Source organism: Lepisma saccharinum, chromosome 5, assembly GCF_977018435.1.
Source record: "Lepisma saccharinum chromosome 5, izLepSacc3.1, whole genome shotgun sequence".
In the NCBI taxonomy this organism is placed as follows: Eukaryota; Metazoa; Arthropoda; class Insecta; order Zygentoma; family Lepismatidae; genus Lepisma; species Lepisma saccharinum.
In genome coordinates, this window is record NC_139233.1 from 2069253 (window position 1) to 2090420 (window position 21168).

The 21168-nt window shown below is 40.1% G+C and overlaps 1 protein-coding gene across 5 annotated transcripts in view; it reads left to right on the top strand.

The window, feature by feature from the left end:
- LOC145987602 (uncharacterized) overlaps window positions 1–21168 on the top strand; it is a 616185-nt gene that overhangs the window by 448679 nt on the left and 146338 nt on the right. The window contains exon 1 of one of the 5 annotated variants that reach the window (XM_083121969.1): window positions 1578–1766. The exons of the other annotated variants lie outside the window; for them this stretch is intronic. The gene's annotated coding sequence lies outside the window, so the exon portion shown is untranslated. Of the gene's footprint in view, window positions 1–1577; window positions 1767–21168 lie in introns of those variants that run through there. 5 annotated transcript variants of the gene reach the window in all.

The following is a 21168-nucleotide window of genomic DNA, read 5'->3' on the forward strand; positions in this document are numbered from 1 at the left end:
TCACATCACCCCCCACTCACGACCGGATCAAGAAAGTGTAGGGCGTTACCCCCACACCCTCTATACGCCTTCATGGCGTGGTGCTAAGCACAGGGGAGAACTTTACCTTTTTTACCTTTTTCTACTTCTGTCAAAGGCGTGTTGTTTTTGCTAAGGAATCAGTTTCTGTGTCCCGAAATAAATTTTCCGTTGTGCATACTTTGTCGTAAAGGTAAAAGGTAAAGTGCTCCCCTGTGCTTAGCACCACGCCATGAAGGCGTATGGGAGGTGTGGGGGTAACGCCCCACACTTTCTTGATCCGGTCGTGAGTGGGGGTGATGTGATCAGCATCATGCCCCTGCCCACCTTTACCCCCCAGGGTTTCCCCAGGTACCCATGTTATTCAACGCTGGGTGGGCGCCGGAGCCGCTTCCAACGTTAGAAAAGTTCCCGGATTTGAACCGGTCGGGGATCGAACCCGGGACCTTTACCGACTGAGCCACCGCGGACAGAAGTAGAAACTGTCTAAAATGATTCCAAGACGATGGAATGAAGCATACAAGCCTTGTAGGTTCTCGAATTGCACGTGTTTATAAAGGTTAAAAACTCATTCTGAAAATAGCCACATATATTTTTTGAAAAGCTCAAAATTATTGTGGGAACTGTTTTTGTAGTCATTACAAGGTTATGAGCAATCTCCCGGCATGTTCGTTCTTAGTGTGCGTCCCTTCATCAATTTTGTCACATTGATCCCCCATCCTCATCTTCGCGATTAGCCAAAAGTTGAAGAAATGCGAAGTAAAATAAACCAAATAAAATATATCTGCAAAAACACAAAAATTAAGGACGTTGAACTTTCCCTTCCTAAATTAAAAACGTTCCTGCGCCACTGAATGCTCCAGTTTTCGTGAGGAATAAAAATAGCGAATTCGATTCTGCTTTAAATTATGGAGACGGGATTAAGTGCTCACACGAAGTGGCTGTAGGTGTGATCCAGTCAGGTTTAAACCCAGATGGAAATGTACAAATTGTCAGTATTGCAACACCGTGAGAACAAAATGAGAGTCTGCTTGCAAAGAATCCTGGATTCAGATCGCCGAACAAGTCACTTGATGAAGAGCCGCTATGACAGGTCTTGGTCGTCAAAGGATTGTTGCGCCAAGGGATCGTATGTGCCATTATGACGTTGCGTTACATGAATCAAATGTCACTTCCGGTTCACCAGGCAGCTATGATTGGCGAGCGGATCCGAAAGCAGCGGTCCTTGCGCTGGGTTGTGTTTCACACGAGTCTGTTGTGGAGTGGAGTTCTGCGTGACCTTGACGGATTCCGCTTCACGAAGTGACCTTCTCTTCTACATCACCCAGTTCACTGTGTTGGGGGAAGACGTAGAGAAAAAGGAAGAGTTTGAGGGAGGGAGAAATCACAAACAACGGTCACGTGACCTCGGACGGAATCGGCGACTGGTCCCACGTAGCGACACACCCATCTGTTCCTCGTTTTTCTTCATGCGAGCATGCAACAATCCTTCGGGAAGTTGTCTTTTAACGTTTTTCGGTCGGAAAACGTTCGCGGTGGACGCATTTCTGCTTCGAAGCGACGAAACAGTGTGTCCGCCGATGCTCCACGAGTTTAATAGCATCATCTTGTGTGCGAAATTCAAGGTTATAGAACATGCAAAAATGAGTGATTGTGTTTTGTTTCTGAACTCCGAAGGCCGAAGCTTGTGAACATTTGCGAGGCCAGCGCCACATCTGGCAGGAATCGCTTCGCAGCAGCAGTTGAAGGTAAAAAAAAAAAGAACACTTCTATCGTCATTTGTTATTTTTTTAAAGCAAAAATTCTTTTTAGTGTTGTTAAGTATGGTTTGGTTGATGCTTGCGGTTTGGTGGCGAGAACGTACTGCCAACACTGCGAAGATGTTGCTTGTCCTTTGCGCTTTTATTGATCGTCATAAAATAATTCATGTCGCTGAGTGTTATTTTTATTGTATATGTTGCTTAAGTTTATAGCCAGAACGCATGTTCTTTAACTGTTGAGGTTCATGTTGTGGTTTTGTTCGAGCGGGATAGTCAAAAGGGGTTGTGCATTGGGTAGGGTGACCAGACGTCCTGATTTTCGCAGGACAGTCCTATTTTGAGGGGCGATGCTACTCCAAAAGAAACAAATATGTCCTATTTTTTTCAGTACCGTCCTGCGAAATGTCCTGCAAAACATCCAGTCTAATTGTTTACTTCTTTGAAACTGTTAGTGCAAAGAAATGCTTGTAGATCTAAAAATTTCCCCGCTCGCTTTTCTCGCGACCTCATTCTTACTGTAAAGCTTATATTTATTGCTTAGAAGCAGATATTGCATGCAGCCCGTTCATGATATCATACGCAAGGTACCGAGTGATGAATAAAAGTATATGCAGGGGCACTTTGAGAATTAAAAATAGCCCAATTCTGGGGATTTGCATGTTTGATGCATTGATTAGATGATTACTACAGATGCGGAAAGAGACAAATGTATTCTCAGTATTGATTAATATTTTAATATTATATTTTGGTAAGAAAGTAAGGAGACATGCACACACACACAAAACCATTAAGAACGAGAGAAATAGGAATATTAATCTGTAAAATTAAAAATATAAGCAACAGGAGGAACGAAAAAGAGAAATGAAAAGGGAAATAAATAAGAAGGAAAGATATCCGTGGTGGAGTGATCGAACTCTAGGACGCCAGGGGTCCTGGGGTCGAATCCCGGCCTGGGCGACGTTAAATAACAAAAATCAAATCAAGAAGAAAGCAGATTAAAGAGAATTGTGTAATATTTCGGGAGACATGTAATAAGAATGACTTTTCCTTTGCCAAAGAGAGAGAGGGGGTGCACTTGACGCTGTGCTCTTTCAGTTATATATGCAATCCCCCCGTACGCATCCAGAAATATCCTGCTTTTCGCCTCAGAAAATCTGGTCACCCTAGCATTGGGATCGCCTCTAAACTGCAGTCTATGTCCACGCGGCGACGTGCATCTTACACGGTCATCCCATGATGCAATCTGTTCTGTAGGCAAATAGACACAGCAATCGGCCCTTTTTGAGTGAAGGAGATGTGTGTGTACTTTACGCCTCTTCTTTACCTAGAACAGGATTTCAATTACCGCCCCCCCACTGTTTTCTGTGAAGATTTCGCACAACCAGAAGCGGCGATTGGGTGTCAAAACTGGGAGGGAGGGGGTCAAAGAAAGTTTACTTTCTCCTTATATCATTAAGAGGCCATAATGGGGGGGCAAAAAGTGGGGGTTCAACTCCCCCCCACGCCGCCACTGCCCACAACTGTTATTAGTTACAAAAATACACATAAATTACAACATGCTTGATTGATGTGATTTTACTTCGCTATTCTACCACTTTTGGGCAATCGCGAGGATGAGGATGAATAGTGATAGGATGAAATTGGTGAAAGGACTGACACAACACAAATGCCAGAGGATTATACTGACTGAGAGTCCAGACTCCAGAGGTTCGTTAATATGCAAAATGCAATCAAGGTAAATACAGTTGTTTCAACAAATTTAAATAGTTTTTAGGGTATACAAATAACTTAAAATGCATCAAGTCGAGGCTGATGCACTTTCTGAGCATCAACTGACACAGGTAATTTTGTTGAAATGATCGTGCCTGATGTCCGTCGATGCACAACAACAGCGATATAAGCATCCTTTGATGCATTTCTACGTGTGTTTGTTACTGGAATCAACGCATTGGTGTCGATTTACGTATTTGTGGTCCCTTATGCCTCGTGTCTGTCCCATGACCTGCGCATCGGGGTTCTTTTCGAGTATCCTTTTATCACTTTTATTCTATCATCAGTCATCGTCGCAGTTATCCAAAAGTGGCAGAAAAGCGACGCTAAGTAACAGAAGTCCAATCAAGTCTGTCTGTCCATCCGTGTGAATGGTCGAGCCGAGACGGTGCCAAGTCTTGTCTCTGTGCCTTCCCTTCACTGCACCGATTAGCATATCGCAAGTGACGCCTGGGCAAGGTCCGCGCTAAGTTCCTCCTTGAGCACAGACGCTGAGATTTTAGGAGTTGTCTCGGCGTTAGCTTGGAATTGCTAATGTAGTGTCGAACTTTTTGTTCAGAGGCTTGTCGTCCGTGCAAAACTACTTGGCGCTGGAAGGAATCTGTGCAGCGAAGCCCCGCATAACGGAAGAGAGGTGGAGAAATTGAATTGCCGGAGCAAAGAAGCGCGCGCTGCTGCAAACAGCTGGTATGCACTAGCTTCTCTTCATTGGTCGTGCCACTACTTGCGCAGAGATTTCTTTACGTTCGTTCGCTCCAGAGATTCCCGGGATATGGTGTACTCATCCCTTTGCTACGGAATTCCCAATTTCAGAACTGCCGATTGGAGAATTTCGCAGGAAACTGTTTTTCTTATCTCTCGTGTAGTGGGACAGAATGCCCTTGGGTCATTTTCGGAATTCCCATCACAGGAGCAGAAGAGCGCGCGTCGGACTATGAGTTACTAACAGGATGATTGGAAATTGTTTTCTTCTCTCCTTTATGATCTTTCTATTCAACTCTACGTACTCCTTCTCCGGTGGTTGGTCTTTACGATTTTTTGTACTGCAACATTAATGATGGCTGGGAAAACGCAGTGAGTCATTGGACATCCCAGTTCTTTGTTGTATTTTGTATATCAAGTCGGTCATAGTACACGAGCTTCAATGCAATCTTTTTAGGCTTTTGGATATTAAGGTACGTACAATAATATTTTATTTTTGAGTGGCACTGTTCGGGTAGATCCTGGACAGCGGCACTCTGCAGTAGTGATGGGCACCATCGACTAATTTTCACCATCGACTAATTAGTCGTTACTCGAAACAAAATATCGACTAATTAGTCGAAAAAATTAGTCGACTACTTTCTCGACTAATATTAGTCGAATTAGTCGTTCGACTAATATTAGTCGAATTAGTCGTTCGACTAATATTAGTCGAATTAGTCGTTTGACTAATATTAGTCGAATTAGTCGTTCGACTAATATTAGTCGAAAAAGTAGTCGACTAATTTTTTCGACTAATTAGTCGTTTGACTAATATTAGTCGAATTAGTCGTTTGACTAATATTAGTCGAATTAGTCGTTCGACTAATATTAGTCGAATTAGTATTTCGACTAATATTAGTCGAATTAGTCTTTCGACTAATATTAGTCGAATCAGTCGTTAACGACAAATATTAGTCAAAAATTATATATTTTTCTTATTATTTTCAAATTCCTCCACTCTTGTGCTGAGCTGAGCCAGGCTAAATTGGACTGTTTATAAACGAATGTTTACACACACACACACACACACACACACACACACACACACACACACACACACACACACATACACACACACACACATACACACACACACACACATACATACATACATACATACATACATACATACATACATACATACATATATATATGTGTGTGTGTGTGTGTAGGCGCACAGAGAATAGACCCGGGATCTCTTCATTACAAGGTCACGCATGAGAACATTGAGAACAGTCTCTGTGGCCCGAAACGTTGAGTTGTGTACTCACGATGTCAGTCACCATCAAGGTTCCGGCTTCAAATAAAGACGTAAAGAAGACATAGGCAGGCCCATAGACGGGAATTATCATGTGTCTTGGGTGGGGGGGGGGGGGGACAAATCCTAATTGGAACAAAGAAAAGATGCGAAATGTTGTTTGTTGGAGTTTCAGATGTGACCGATAACTTTACTATAGTAGTATTACAGTTAGACATACAATTATAGAGATGCTGCATTAAAATCTAAAGTAACGGAACAAATCAATCTCACTGATAGATACCTCGCATACGTCGTACAGCTTCATGTTTGATGTTTACATATATTCTTAGAAGTATTCTAATAGTATTCTAATAGTACTGTATTCCTTAACAGTGTTTTCAAATTTCCTTTAATCAACAGTGGAGGCGAGTTCTTGCTCCCATACTATCCAACACATATTGGTCGAAATTTTTAAAGGGGTGTGACCATTATGTGAAGCTTTTAAAAATATAGTTCTGATCAGTTAAAAATTATTTATTACGATGTAAATTGCCTTTGGTGCAATATTAGGATGAATGAAATACTAGCGAATAAGTTGAAATTGAATAATCTAAAACGACAAACATAATTTATTTGTGACAGTAAGCCTTTTTTCGGTATGAAACAAAAAAGTAAGACATTAGTTGTTATTGATTTGTGCATTATAGTCGAAATATTACACCTGAGAAAATTTACCAGAGTATTGCGAAACTGTGTCGAAAGATCATGCGGCGCTATAATTGGTTTCGTTCTCTAACGCACCAATGCGACGATTACGAGATGAGAGATTATAAACCATTTTTTTGACTGAAAAAGCAGGGTGCGACGGTTAGTTAGAAGAAACTCGGGACAGGGATTAAAAAGATTTGACTGTCCCAAAAAATGTGGATGTCTGGTAGACTTGCATCAATTGTTATAAAACTACCTGGGTACAATTACCAAATATGGCAGACTGGAGCCTGCCTTTCTCCGCGAACAACCCATTCATTTATGCAAGGACGAAATAAAATTAATTCGTCAATTAGTTTGATAGGTTTTATATAGCATCACATTAAAACATTTCATAATTCGAAGGGGTAAATGCCCTCATCGCCCCTTGATTACGCGGATCTACATGGCTTTCTTTGTGAGTTTCGATTCACTAATTTCTTAATCGTCACTCATCATCGTCGCCGTGTTTACTCAAAAGTGGTAGAAAAGCGACACTAAATAAAAATTCGAATACTATAAGAGGCTTCAATACACCCTTCTCAAGTAATGAGTTGCTGTTTTAAGTCCACTTTATGCACACTAAGGCTAATCGGGACCGAACCTACAGTTTAAAGTGGGATCTGAACCACTTGTGCCTCCACCGGGTATCGAACCCGGGACCTCTTGATTACAAGGCAATGACGCTACCACTGCGCCATGTGGGAGGTCCTCTCTCAAGTAATGATTACTTTCCGGTTCGAAAATAAGGTTTACAACTTAGAAGCAATATCATAATGTAAAATGCCTATTTTGTGTAGTGAAACAGCAATAATGAAACAACTTGAAAGAACGTTACTAATACCTGATGATTATTTGTTACAAGTTTCTGCAGTAAATAATCCTATGTCTTTCGTTATAATTTTCCAAATTTTAGTCGCTTTTCTGTCTCTTTATGCTAATCAGGACAAAGAGAGAATAAATGGTGATTAAAGAAAATTAATGAGTAGAAACTTACAAAGGAACACTCCCATGAAAGGATTCGAACCCGGAGTCGTGATTGGCGGATAATGTGAATGGCCACTCAGCGCAAAGTGAAGATCAACATACAAGGTTGTATTATAGCGAGTGCAGCAAGTTTGAGATTGTACTTTACAGCGTAAAGTTTAGTATTTGCTCCAAGAACATAATTAGTGTTCATTTTTATTAAAACTAATTTTCCCTTGCCTTGCGTGAGAACTGGTTGATTTTAAACTATATTCTTAAGTTTGACATTAGTTTTAAGTTTAAGAATATTTTCATTACGGTACAATGCTTTTAAGATAAGATCTCTAGTTCACATGAAGGCCATACATTGAGATTTAAATATTGCGATATCTTTCTTGCACCACTAATGATACCTAGGGATGGTTAGGTCTTTGAATTCCAAGAAATTCTCCAAGTCCTGAATGCGTATCTCTTGAGAAAAGACACCATTGTAAACAACAAATAGCCACATGAATGACTACAGCAGGGGCACCTTTCGCTTTCAATTTGGCATGCTGTGAGGCGGTACCGGAATTTTCCAGTCACTCACCTTTCCAAGAAATTAAATACACCTATACCGCGTTTGGTAGAACCTGTCCCTCTTCCCGCGCTAGGGAGCGCTCGACAGTTTCGGTGCCAATGAGAAACGAGGAAAAAAATCGTCTGCTGGGCAGTGAGGAGCGAATGAAAGCCAGAAGAGAGGCGCTTACGTAGACGCTGTTGCGACGTTGCGTATTTTAATTGGCTGCCTGGGTTTGACTTTCCCCAGCACCGAGAAAAGCCAGGGAGCATCTAGCGCGGGAAGCGGGACAGGTTCTACCAAACGCGGTATAGGCCATTCTCCCTCGCATCACTTCTTAGCGATAAGCCCTCTCTACTTCAGTGGTCTACGCTTCGTCTGGAAACGGAATCAGAATCAGTTGTGTTCGATTTCCACTGATATTAGTCGGAAATAAAGTCGATTTCGACTGAAATTAATCGTGTGACTATTTCGACTAATATTAAATGTGAGAAAATTTACTAATGTTGCGAAGTACTTACTTAAAAAAATAAATCTCTGCGTCCAAAGATCATGTGTCGCTCTAACTGGTTTCGTGATCTGATGCGTCAATGCGTTAATGCGACGATTGCGAGATGAAATATTATGCTTTCATAGTGTTAAGCCTTGTCAATCAAGATAGAATCCTCCCCCTCCCCTCAAGTTTTGGCACCCAATTCCATCTATGTTTGAGGGCCTCCCCGATGGCGCAGTGGTAGCGCCTTTGCCTTCTAATCAAGGTTCAATACCCGGTTGAGGTACAAGTGGTTCCGATTCCACTGTAAACTGTAGGTCCAGTCCCGATTAGCCTTTCTGTGCATAAAGTGGACTTAAAACATCAATCAATCAATCAATCAAAACCATCTATGTTTGACTATCAATTAACCAATCATGATAATTAGATGTATAGAAAATGATATATTTTTAAATTAAGTATGTGATAGCAATGATACTTATAATGAAGAGCATGTCTGAACTCCACGAACTCTCCCTCAGAGTGCCCAGACATAAAACACGGAGCAAGGAAACTTTCCACACTGCAACGCCCAGACTCTCGCTCATACAACGTTCAATATTCCAAAGGCTACCGAAACAATTCAACAACATCTCAAACCAAGTAGATATATTCACTGCATATTCGTCTTTTATCACCAACTTGAAAAACATTGTACATAAGTAATGCATTGTGTAAATAATCTGTTTACCTTGGTACTGTCTTGTCTTGTTTATTATTTATATTTTGTTTATTTTCTTTTCTTTATTATAATTTTTTAATTTTTTGGTCTTGTTTAGTGTTTAATGTGTTCGTTTTAACACCAGTGTACTTTTTACTGTTGTTTCTTTCCGGTTTAAAATGGCTTCTGCTGTACTGGAAATTTCAATAAATAATTAAATGAAAAAAAAGACATTTTTTCATCGTGAATGCAGTTCGAAGAAAGTCGGGACGGGGATTTAAAACAAGGACACTCTGGGCTGAATCCGGGCGTCTGATAGATATGCATCAATTAAACCTTTAAAGGTTATAATACTAAAATTATAAAATAACCAAATATTGTAGACTGCAGAGTCCTGGAGCCTATCTCGCTTCGCGAACAACCCATTCATTTATGTAAGAATAAAATCGAATTTCTTGCAAAATCTGAAAAATCGTCAATGTTATTTTCGTAGGTTTTACAGCTTCATATTAAAACATTTCATAGTTGGAGGGGGTAAATGACCCCATTGCCCCACCCCTTGAGTATTAGGCTGGACATGGATGTTCTTTTTGATCAATTCGTCCTCATCGTCGTGGTTACCCAAAGTGACATACATCCTCTATCTTTCTTTATTATTATCCTCATTTTACATCGCTTTTATGCCTCTTTAGGCTAATCGGGATGATGAGAATGAATTGTGATTACAGGAAATGGATGAGTGGAAACTTACAAGAAACACCCATGTCCACCACAGGATTCGAACCCGGAGCCGTAAAAGGCGTGAATGTGAATGAACCACCCTGCGCGCTCTGCCACCGATGTTGCTGGCAAATTTGTACCCCATAAGGGGCAGAAAGGTAAATTAACATCTAGCGACTGCAGCAAGTTTGAGATCGTTCTGGACAGCGTATATTTTAGTATTTGCCCCACGAACATAATTAATGTTTATTTTTAATTAAATTAATTTTACCTTACCTTGCATCAGAGCTGGTGGATTGTAAACTCTCTTCTTATATTCGACCGGTTTTTTAAGTTTAAGAATATTTCCATTCCAGTAAAATGCATTTATCATAAAGCCTCTAATCCATCTGAAGGTCAGAAATGGATAGTTTTGCTTTTAAAATGTTGCGGTGTCTTTCTTGCACCAACAATGTGCACTGGCCTGTGAATACCAAGAAACTCTCGGAACTATGAATGTGTATCCCTTCAGAGAAAACAAAAATAGCGACATGAATGACGGTAGGCATCGCCCCCTGGAGGTAGGGGGGGATAGAGCTACAGCAGGGTCAGCTTTCCCTTTGCATACCAGCTCTGTCGCGGCATCAAGGGATAAAAGATTCCAGTCACTGACCTTTCCAAGAAATACCTACCTGCTTTGCTTCCCTTTTTGACAATAAGCACTCTGCTCAAGTAGTCGATTGTTCGTCTGGAAATGAGACATGTTCGGTCATTTCGACTAATATTAGTCGGAATGTTCCCGACTGAAATCAGTCGAAATGTTTCCGACTAATATTAGTCGGAATGTTTCCGACTAATATTAGTCGAACGACTAATTCGACTAATATTAGTCGAACGACTAATCCGACTAATATTAGTCGAACGACTAATCCGACTAATATTAGTCGAACGACTAATCCGACTAATATTAGTCGAACGACTAATCCGACTAATATTAGTCGAACGACTAATCCGACTAATATTAGTCGAACGACTAATCCGACTAATATTAGTCGAACGACTAATCCGACTAATATTAGTCGAACGACTAATCCGACTAATATTAGTCGAACGACTAATCCGACTAATACTAGTCGAACGACTAATCCGACTAATATTAGTCGAACGACTAATCCGACTAATACTAGTCGAACGACTAATCCGACTAATACTAGTCGAACGACTAATCCGACTAATACTAGTCGAACGACTAATCCGACTAATACTAGTCGAACGACTAATCCGACTAATACTAGTCGAACGACTAATCCGACTAATACTAGTCGAACGACTAATCCGACTAATACTAGTCGAACGACTAATCCGACTAATACTAGTCGAACGACTAATCCGACTAATACTAGTCGAACGACTAATCCGACTAATACTAGTCGAACGACTAATCCGACTAATACTAGTCGAACGACTAATCCGACTAATACTAGTCGAACGACTAATCCGACTAATACTAGTCGAACGACTAATCCGACTAATACTAGTCGAACGACTAATCCGACTAATACTAGTCGAACGACTAATCCGACTAATACTAGTCGAACGACTAATCCGACTAATACTAGTCGAACGACTAATCCGACTAATACTAGTCGAACGACTAATCCGACTAATACTAGTCGAACGACTAATCCGACTAATACTAGTCGAACGACTAATCCGACTAATACTAGTCGAACGACTAATCCGACTAATACTAGTCGAACGACTAATCCGACTAATACTAGTCGAACGACTAATCCGACTAATACTAGTCGAACGACTAATCCGACTAATACTAGTCGAACGACTAATCCGACTAATATTAGTCGAACGACTAATCCGACTAATATTAGTCGAACGACTAATCCGACTAATACTAGTCGAACGACTAATCCGACTAATACTAGTCGAACGACTAATCCGACTAATATTAGTCGAACGACTAATCCGACTAATATTAGTCGAACGACTAATCCGACTAATATTAGTCGAACGACTAATCCGACTAATATTAGTCGAACGACTAATCCGACTAATATTAGTCGAACGACTAATCCGACTAATATTAGTCGAACGACTAATCCGACTAATATTAGTCGAACGACTAATCCGACTAATATTAGTCGAACGACTAATCCGACTAATATTAGTCGAACGACTAATCCGACTAATATTAGTCGAACGACTAATCCGACTAATATTAGTCGAACGACTAATCCGACTAATATTAGTCGAACGACTAATCCGACTAATATTAGTCGAACGACTAATCCGACTAATATTAGTCGAACGACTAATCCGACTAATATTAGTCGAACGACTAATCCGACTAATATTAGTCGAACGACTAATCCGACTAATATTAGTCGAACGACTAATCCGACTATAATTAGTCGAACGACTAATCCGACTAATATTAGTCGAACGACTAATCCGACTATAATTAGTCGAACGACTAATCCGACTAATATTAGTCGAACGACTAATCCGACTAATATTAGTCGAACGACTAATCCGACTAATATTAGTCGAACGACTAATCCGACTAATATTAGTCGAACGACTAATCCGACTAATATTAGTCGAACGACTAATCCGACTAATATTAGTCGAACGACTAATCCGACTAATATTAGTCGAACGACTAATCCGACTAATATTAGTCGAACGACTAATCCGACTAATATTAGTCGAACGACTAATCCGACTAATATTAGTCGAACGACTAATCCGACTAATATTAGTCGAACGACTAATCCGACTAATTTTTTTAGTCGACTAATTTTCATTAGTCGATAATTATTTCGATGGTTTTAATAATCGACTAATATTAGTCGACTAATGCCCATCACTACTCTGCAGCCTAAAGAGAGATTCATCCAGATCAGGACGTTCGAGTGCCTACATTGGAACTCTGTGTTGTTCCGCAACACTCCACCCTTATCGGGCCGCTTCTGGCAGGAAAAACCCAAATAAACAACTAAATAGGCTCGTTAGTCCTGGCTTACCATCCCGTTCCTCACCACAGGGCTCGGAACCAAAGAATCAATCACAGGCAAGAACTTACTGAATTAATTAATGTTTCAGGGTGATTGCTGAAAACTCGCTGAAATGGCTTTATACATTTATTTACAATTCAACAAAACAAGGCTCGGGATCTTCCAATAATTCTCTAATTTACATTATTTACATTTCTCTAACTTGAGCCCCACGGCAGAACTGCCAAGTGGAAGCTAAGCATCGGCAGAACCGCCTCGGGATGCTTTTTCTCATGGGAGGCCACTGGAGACCGAAGATCACTCTCCCTTCTGCTATCCGTTTCCACACATTCCCCTGTCCTCTGTCAGAGGGGCCATATTTATACTTCCTCCCGCGTCGCATGGTGGAGGGCTGAAAGTTCAAATCTTAGCATACAGAGTCATACACAAAACACAAAAAAGAAACAAAAAACAAATACTGTTTGTAACAATTTCCTCCCTTGGTGTCGTTCTACTTTTCTAATCAAAAAAGAAAACTCAACGTACATCCTAATGACGTTATCCTTCATCAACCAATCAATGTCCATTCTTTACTCCTTTGCGGGTTCACCTGGTATCACTCACCTTGTTGTTTCACCGTCAATTCCACTTTAGCAACAAAGTTAATTATTTTCTTACAACCTGTTTCCAATGTTTTGACATACCTTTCATGTTTAGCAGAACTTCATTCTCCATCATATAACTTATTACAACTTTCGAAACTATATCCGTAAAACAGTAACAACTTCGCGTGCGATATTTACGTCTGAGTATCGGAGGCCTATTATTTTGTCTAGCCGTGACCTCGATATGTTATTGAGTGTCTCTTGAGACGTGCGAGTGTTTGGTCGTGAGGCGAAAGTGCTTCAAGAACACCTACACGCGACCTTCAATGAACGTGTATTGCGTATATCACAATGACTCTGACGGCATATTCCCCCTTTTCTTCTAAGCTATTCATAAAGGATCATGCATCATAATGTAGGTTTCCAATGACTGTCTACAGGACAGTCGGCGTCATCCAGCGTTTACTTTGCAACCCCTCGACCACGAAGACTATTGGCAGGAATAAACAGCTCTCATGTCAGCCTTGAGTAAATTTTAGCTACTGTATTCTACAGTGTGTCCGAAAAGTCACGCAACCCGGTGTTTACGATCGTATAACGGAATGAGAAGAAACTCTTTCTGCCAAGAGAATGCCCTGTATATTGGGAAAATTTAGAGAGACAAACATATAACATGCATGTTTTAATAATAAATAAGCAAAGTGTTGCCAAAGGCGGAATTTTTTTTTTTTCAAATCGTGTGTATTCATGCACAGAACTCACTGAGGTAAATTATTGCAACATTTCACAATACCAACGAACAATTTGGATGGCCATCTATTCAATTTGACAGAAAGAGAACTTTGACGAAGTTTCAAAAACATTGCACAAGGGAATAAATGGGCTGTTCCAAAACTCGTGTTTTCACAATATTACAAGGGACAATGGCAACACTGTTGATTTCAATTTAAAATTAAAGTTTCATTAACTTATAAATGTCATATTAAAATGCAGAGTTACGAAAATTCAGAGTAATCAAAAATTTCTTTCCAAGCGAAAACATAAACGATAGTAACTGTTAAGAAAGTGGTTATTTCGTTACTCGTTACACAGGTTAAAAGGAGACTTGAGTTAACGGTTACACATTTGACGTCGAAATTTCATGGTCCAATTTAAATCCCTTAATTCATTGACTGTTGCCGTATCTTCTTACCAACATTCACTTCAGCTTATCACTGACTGCGTTACTTAAAGGCTTTCGTTCAACGTCTCTGTAAGTTGCTTTTTTCTGACTGACACGATAAGACAGTTTGTTGATATGCATCTCATCTCACTGTGGACTTTTTATTGCACGCCCGAATCGAAAGTTGGTTTAACCTAAGTAGTCAGTGTCAGGTTAGAAGTGATTTTCGTGACATTTTTATTGCTGATAATTCCTGAAATATGGCAGTTTTTGTGCAAGGTCATAATTGTTATTCGTGTTTTAACTTTGTAACATATCTTGCAGTCTGTCCTGGGCGAGATAACTCTCTCACGGCTTTTTCCTTTAGTGAAATGGAGCAACTCTGGAACTATATTTCAGTAAGTTTAAAACTTGATTTCCACGTACATTATAATAGGCCCCCGATTGTGTTCTACACAGAAAAGAAACTCATTTATTTGAATGAACGATACACGTTTGGTTAGGTTGGTTTCTTGGTAACTATACAGAAACAATTTATAAATTTGACCAAATTATTTCGGAACTTTGTAAACAAGTGTGCAGGTTTAATAAAATAATTTGGTTCTGCTCAGCAGACATTTGTTTGTGGTCCATTTGAAGAAATATTTGTACCAGAACTGTTTTTTGGCTATTCCAATTTTTTTCCTCTGTGTAAAACTGCTACGGTATACTTGTGTATATCAATGTCCACTTAATATACAAGTACATTATTATTATTCATTGTTTATTATACTAGTACAGTGGTATTTCCATTCTCAACTTGTGAAAAATCTAAAACCTCTTTGGTATTATATAAATTATTCATTATGAACATTTTTTTACATTAATTTATTTGGTAGGACAGTTGTATTTGCGCAAATTTTAGTGATCTTAACTTTACATAAGCTAGATAATGAATACATGCTGTTATATCTCTATTCTTATTCTTACAGCATCCATTTACCTGTTCATGTATAATAGCTGACCATTTCTAATAATATTAATGGACATATTAATCTTATTAACAATTAATAATAGTTTATTATTATTATTATTACATGTTAGGCACTTGGTTTGGACCACTCTCAAAATTATAGTTTTACAGTAAACCCTCGTTAACACGAATCCCAAGGGACCGAAAATTCAAGAGTTCGTGTTAAAAAAATTCGTGCTAACCGGGGACTCAAATTTTATTGTTGCAATAGAGTTATTTCTACACATTAACCAGTTACAATACGTATTATGTATGTCATCATAGAAAACAGTACTACAGTAATTAACTTTTTTTAAAAAAAAGTACTCGTAGATCATTTTCTGGTGAAAAATTCCTGTATATTGCGCTTTCGCAAGATACGATAAGACCTCTTCATAAGAGCAATAATGCCTTGATCCAAAGGCACTTTAATGTTACTTGTACTGGCTACGTCTTCGAAAATAGAAAATCACATCAGAACACACAACTGAATTTGTTGGTTAAATACGTATAAGCTCATTGTTGACGCGAAGATCGCGATTGTCGAGCAATTGCACCCAAGTTTTAATCTTGATGTTACTCGTACTGGTTATGTTTTAAAGAATATAAAAACATATTTGAGCACATTGATGATCTGAATCTGTTGGTTACAATACTGTAGAAGTTGGTTGTTGACAAGATGTTAGAAATTGTTGAGCGATTTCTTACACACCTAGCAGAGGAACGATTTTCTATTTTCTAAGACGTAGCCAGTACAAGTAACATCAAAGTGCCTTTGGATCAAGGCATTATTGCTCTTATGAAGAGGTCTTATCGTATCTTGCGAAAGCGCAATATACAGGAATTTTTCACCAGAAAATGATCTACGAGTACTTTTTTTTAAAAAAAGTTAATTACTGTAGTACTGTTTTCTATGATGACATACATAATACGTATTGTAACTGGTTAATGTGTAGAAATAACTCTATTGCAACAATAAAATTTGAGTCCCCGGTTAGCACGAATTTTTTTAACACGAACTCTTGAATTTTCGGTCCCTTGGGATTCGGAACAACAGAAAAAAAGTTATGAAAAACTTTCAAAGTTCGTGTTAAATGATATCTAATGACGCAACGGACTAAAAAAAAAAAAACAGTTCGTAATTCGTGGTAACCGAAATTCGCGTTAACCGATACAACTTTCTATAAGATATAATACAGCCCTGCCGGGACCAACATTTTGTTCATGTTAACAGAGTGTTCGTCTTAAGCGAGTTTATGTTAACGAGGGTTTACTGTAGATACTTGCCTGTACAGCCGCCAGCGATAAAAATGGGACGCGTAGATCCTGAAATACCCGCTTCTCTGATTTAGATAACTGTTACCTAAACTCACGGCAGTGGTAGAAGTTGCCATTGAAAATTTGGTATTCAAATCGCCGTAGCGTTAGGCAACACACACAACACCTTGCAGAGAATCGAGTATTTTAGGAACCAAGTGTCCCATTTTTATTGCCGGTGACCGTACAAAGGGTTGTGCGGAGGTTCCTTACACGATAACGGCAGTGTGAGCAAATGTAGAGAGAGACTGCTGTGAAAATTGAAATAAAGGTAGCAAGCGTGCAGTGTCATATGTTTACCTGAATTTCTTCCGTCTCCCCGTCCTGTTGTTTGCGTTCCTTATTCCCGCATTCGTGGCGAGACGCGGAGTCCTGTTATGTTAGTTCCTGGGCAAATAACACCATAAACCTTCGCCGTAAGCCTCCGGTTGTAAATCTCTTTCTGTTTCATGCGCGCTTACACACGCAGACAATGCTCTTTCTATCCAGATGACCTATGAAAATTACGTTGTTCGAGGACGGGTCACGCTCGGCAGTGTTGCCAGCTCGGTGGGGAGAGAAATACCTAAAAGTGGTAAACTTAATTTGTGGCTACTATTAATTTACTCTGTACTGCCACGATAAAGGGACATGCGTCTCTTTAAGTTTACTGCATTGTTTTCCTGAAATTAGTAATCTCTCTGTCCTCACTTCAAGTAACTTATTTCCCCAATAATCGAATACTCGTCTTCAGTCTGGACCATGCTGTGTCCCACTGAGCTCTTTAGAATCGATTCTATCCTTCACTTTTTCCTGGATATAAGTGTTTTTCACCTACGTCACAAACTGTTGCATCGTGGGATCGAGCAGCCATGATTCTTGTAAACATACGGAATTCAAGCGGGCGGGCGGGAGATTTCAACCTTGTTTACGATGGCACTGTGTAATTTTTCGGTTGTTTAACAGAAACTCTCGTTCATCCTCGAATTTTCCGAGAAAGGACAGAAAATGCGCTTCAGAGCACGGGACTCGATAATTGTTGACCAGAAGATACCAGCGCGTCGTCTGGTTGGCGAAAGTAAATCGTGCCAACATTAATGAACAAAGCGAACATTACAGACTATGCAGTGAGCATTTCCTCTCGGGTAAGTTCATATGCCAATTTTGTCTTTGATTTTTAGTACAAATGGATAGAACTGGTGTGCTTAATGAGACTTGCAATAGTGTTTCCTTGTTTTTTGGTAGAATGGTGCTGATACTTCCGACAAGTTTGACGATAAAAATGATAATCTTCAAAGTTTAATTCATCTCGATAATTGTACGTTTGTACTTGGTTATGTATTATATTTCGTTCGTTAACACGAACTGTTATTGTTATTCGATCCATGAGAAAAGGTGCCGCTAGTAGCCTTTGCGTACTGTGAGAAAATAAGAAACACTGCTGTCAAAGTATCGCAAATCGATTGATTGATTGGTTTGGTTTATTTTATCTAGTTTTTATGCTAGTTTTGGCTAATAGTAAAGACGAGGGTTAGTGATGATATGTTGAAACTGATAAAGCGAAACTCACAAAGAACATCCATGCTCAGACTGGGATTCGAACCCGGAACCCCTGGCATCGTGTTAACCACTCTGCCACGGAGGCCGGTATTTCCGAAATTGTTAAAGCAAGGAGTGAAATTTCTGTTTTCGAGCACCTCAACATTTTACATTACACCGCTTCAACAAATCTTAAAGGAAACTGAGACGATATTGGCTGAGCCTTGGAATTTACAGTTAATCTTTACTGGATATAAATGTTTCAAGCAGAATCCTAACCAGTAATAAATACGAAAACAAATTAATTCCAGGTAGCTGGGTCAAGTAAATATACACAAATGAACTACAGTTGGGCAAAGGTTTAGGCCCCTTTTCATTTCGTTATTGTCCAGTTCATATGAACCTACACCGCAAAACTTTGCGTTTCCTCCATATCTTTTTCTGTCGATTGCGCAAAGAGTTTGAACATATGAAAAATTACCGCTATCCTCAGATGACACGGCATTGTCATTAATTTTATGCAATGTTACCGACATTTTACGCAGTACTAACAAACATATAGTTGACGCAGGTGTAACGAACTCTACGTGGTGGGTATTTCCTTGCAGACGACAAGCAACTTCGCCGCAAACATGGCGGCGGTGCGAATCCTGACGTCACATGAAACCCACCCATAGTTCATTACGGGGTTCCCTGATTACGCAGTTTTTCAACACCGCATCTCCTGTCCTATCTACACTTACAGATTCCCTATCAGCACCGTTTGTTGAATGGCAACACGCTCTTATAGGAACTCCACTTTCGAGTGCCTATGCGCACAACACTTAACACAGACTTAAATCCTAGACTGGAAATTAAACAAATTATCGCTCTTTTGAAGACTTTCCCCCCAATATAATGACCTCCCATCAAGTGTTTTTTAATATTTACCTCAGTCCTCCTCCGTAGTCGAGCGGGTTAAGGCGTTCACTCGTCTTGAGATCGTTCGCTGCGGGACGGCGTAGGTTCGAATCCGGCTCTGGTCGGAATTTATTCGGCCTACGTATAGGGCCGGTGGCAACCCACCATCGTGAGGAAATTGGGGAGCTCCGAGTGAGTGAGCGTAACCCGGTCGAGAAGACCTACAACGGCCGGGGGTTCGTCGGGCTGATCACCCGTCACCCCAATACTGGTCTAAGACCTCCACGCTATAACAGGTGACGGTGGAACAGTGTGGGAGGGAGACCAGCAGTCGGTAGGTAAGCCAAGGCCCGCTAAGGTGCTGTAGAGCTGTGGGGTTATGTTATGGTTACCTCAGTGTGTGCTTTCCGGTTTTCCATCAGAACCAATGTTACTAATCAAATTATGATATCTTTGACTTATTTTTGCTAATTTTTCTTATTCTTGTACTTTTCATTGTTGACGATTTCAGTGTAAAATTGCCATTTGTTGTTCACGTGTCTACTTATTTTAATTTGGAGCTTTACGGGCAGTGTCGAAAGCGAAAGTTTGTGAATTTTCAATCGACCAATTAAGAAAGGAACGCACGACCATTCGATACCTAACACTCGTACACGCACATTCTTTGTCCCGCTTTAATGGAACCGACTAAAGTGTGTGCAAACAGTCGTCGAAGAAAGGGCGGGTCCAAAAGACGTTCAAGCATTAGCGGCAGTTGCTGTCCCGTCAACTGCCCAAAGGTAGAGCACACTTTAGGCACCGTTCACGCCCCAAGAGGCAAGTCTTTTTTACGTCGAGCAGCGTGGCTTTGTGGGTGAGATAAGGGAAACACTAGAACCTGGTTATCTCTGGTTGTGCGATCGCCTGATCTTTCTCCAAATACCGCATACCGGAGAGCTGCACGGATTAGCTGTAAACCGAAAAAGATTATTATTTACGCAGTTTTTAAGTCATCGCTTCGGTGACGTAATTCAAGAACCTTCTTCTCTCATGTATCAGTCTTCGGAGCATCCTCTAGAGCTCGTAAATTGTATCGCAATTGCCAAAAGCACTTATCCTATTCTGGTTAGGGATGGTATCGAGAAGAAACTCGACACAGTTTAAATAGTATTATCATGCAAATTTTCGATTTCAGTATTGTTTCCGTCAGGTGGACAAAATGAGAGAATAATCGAACAAAATGTTACTTCGCTACGATAATCTCAAAAGGGTCCCACCTCCGTTTCGTCATTTCCAATACTAGTATTGTGAGATAGCCCTGTTCTTGGATTCAGCATGCGCCACTGAATAATACATTTTCACAAAAACTCAATGAAATTCTTGCCACCCTAGAATGGTTTTCAAATATCACATTATGCAGAGCATTTTAAGCCACCTTCGCAACAGATACCATTAGAACTACATCGCTTCTACACTGGTCGCGGGCCCAACTAGCGGCTGATCTACTCTTTTCGCTACATAGATCTGTCTACCAATCGTCTACGGGGATGTGCTCCTCCATTGAGTGTCATCAACTCGGTAGCGAAGTAAAAGCTGTAGGGATATTATCGTTCTTCCGTGACAACGTTGCAAAGCGTACGTCTGATTTTGTCAGTTGTTTTTATTATCTTGCTTGTACTCTGTTTCCGTGCTTTGTGTACTATTGTACAACTTTTATCCAGTAATGGCGCTGATCATCTTTCTCTCCCCCTCGTTTTACAGTACGTTTGACAATATATTTTGTATCCGACGCTCATTTGTTTCGTCCCGCCAGGAACTTTCGGTGCCTTGCGACTCGAAAATGCACGATGTCAGTCGAAGTGAATTGAACTGATCGCTCATTCGTTGTTTCCCAGCCGTCACACACTGTGGTATTTTCGTAATCTAGCTGGACAAAATTATTTAGCCTTCAATATGTAAGTTATATATGCTGTAAAGTGTTGTAAA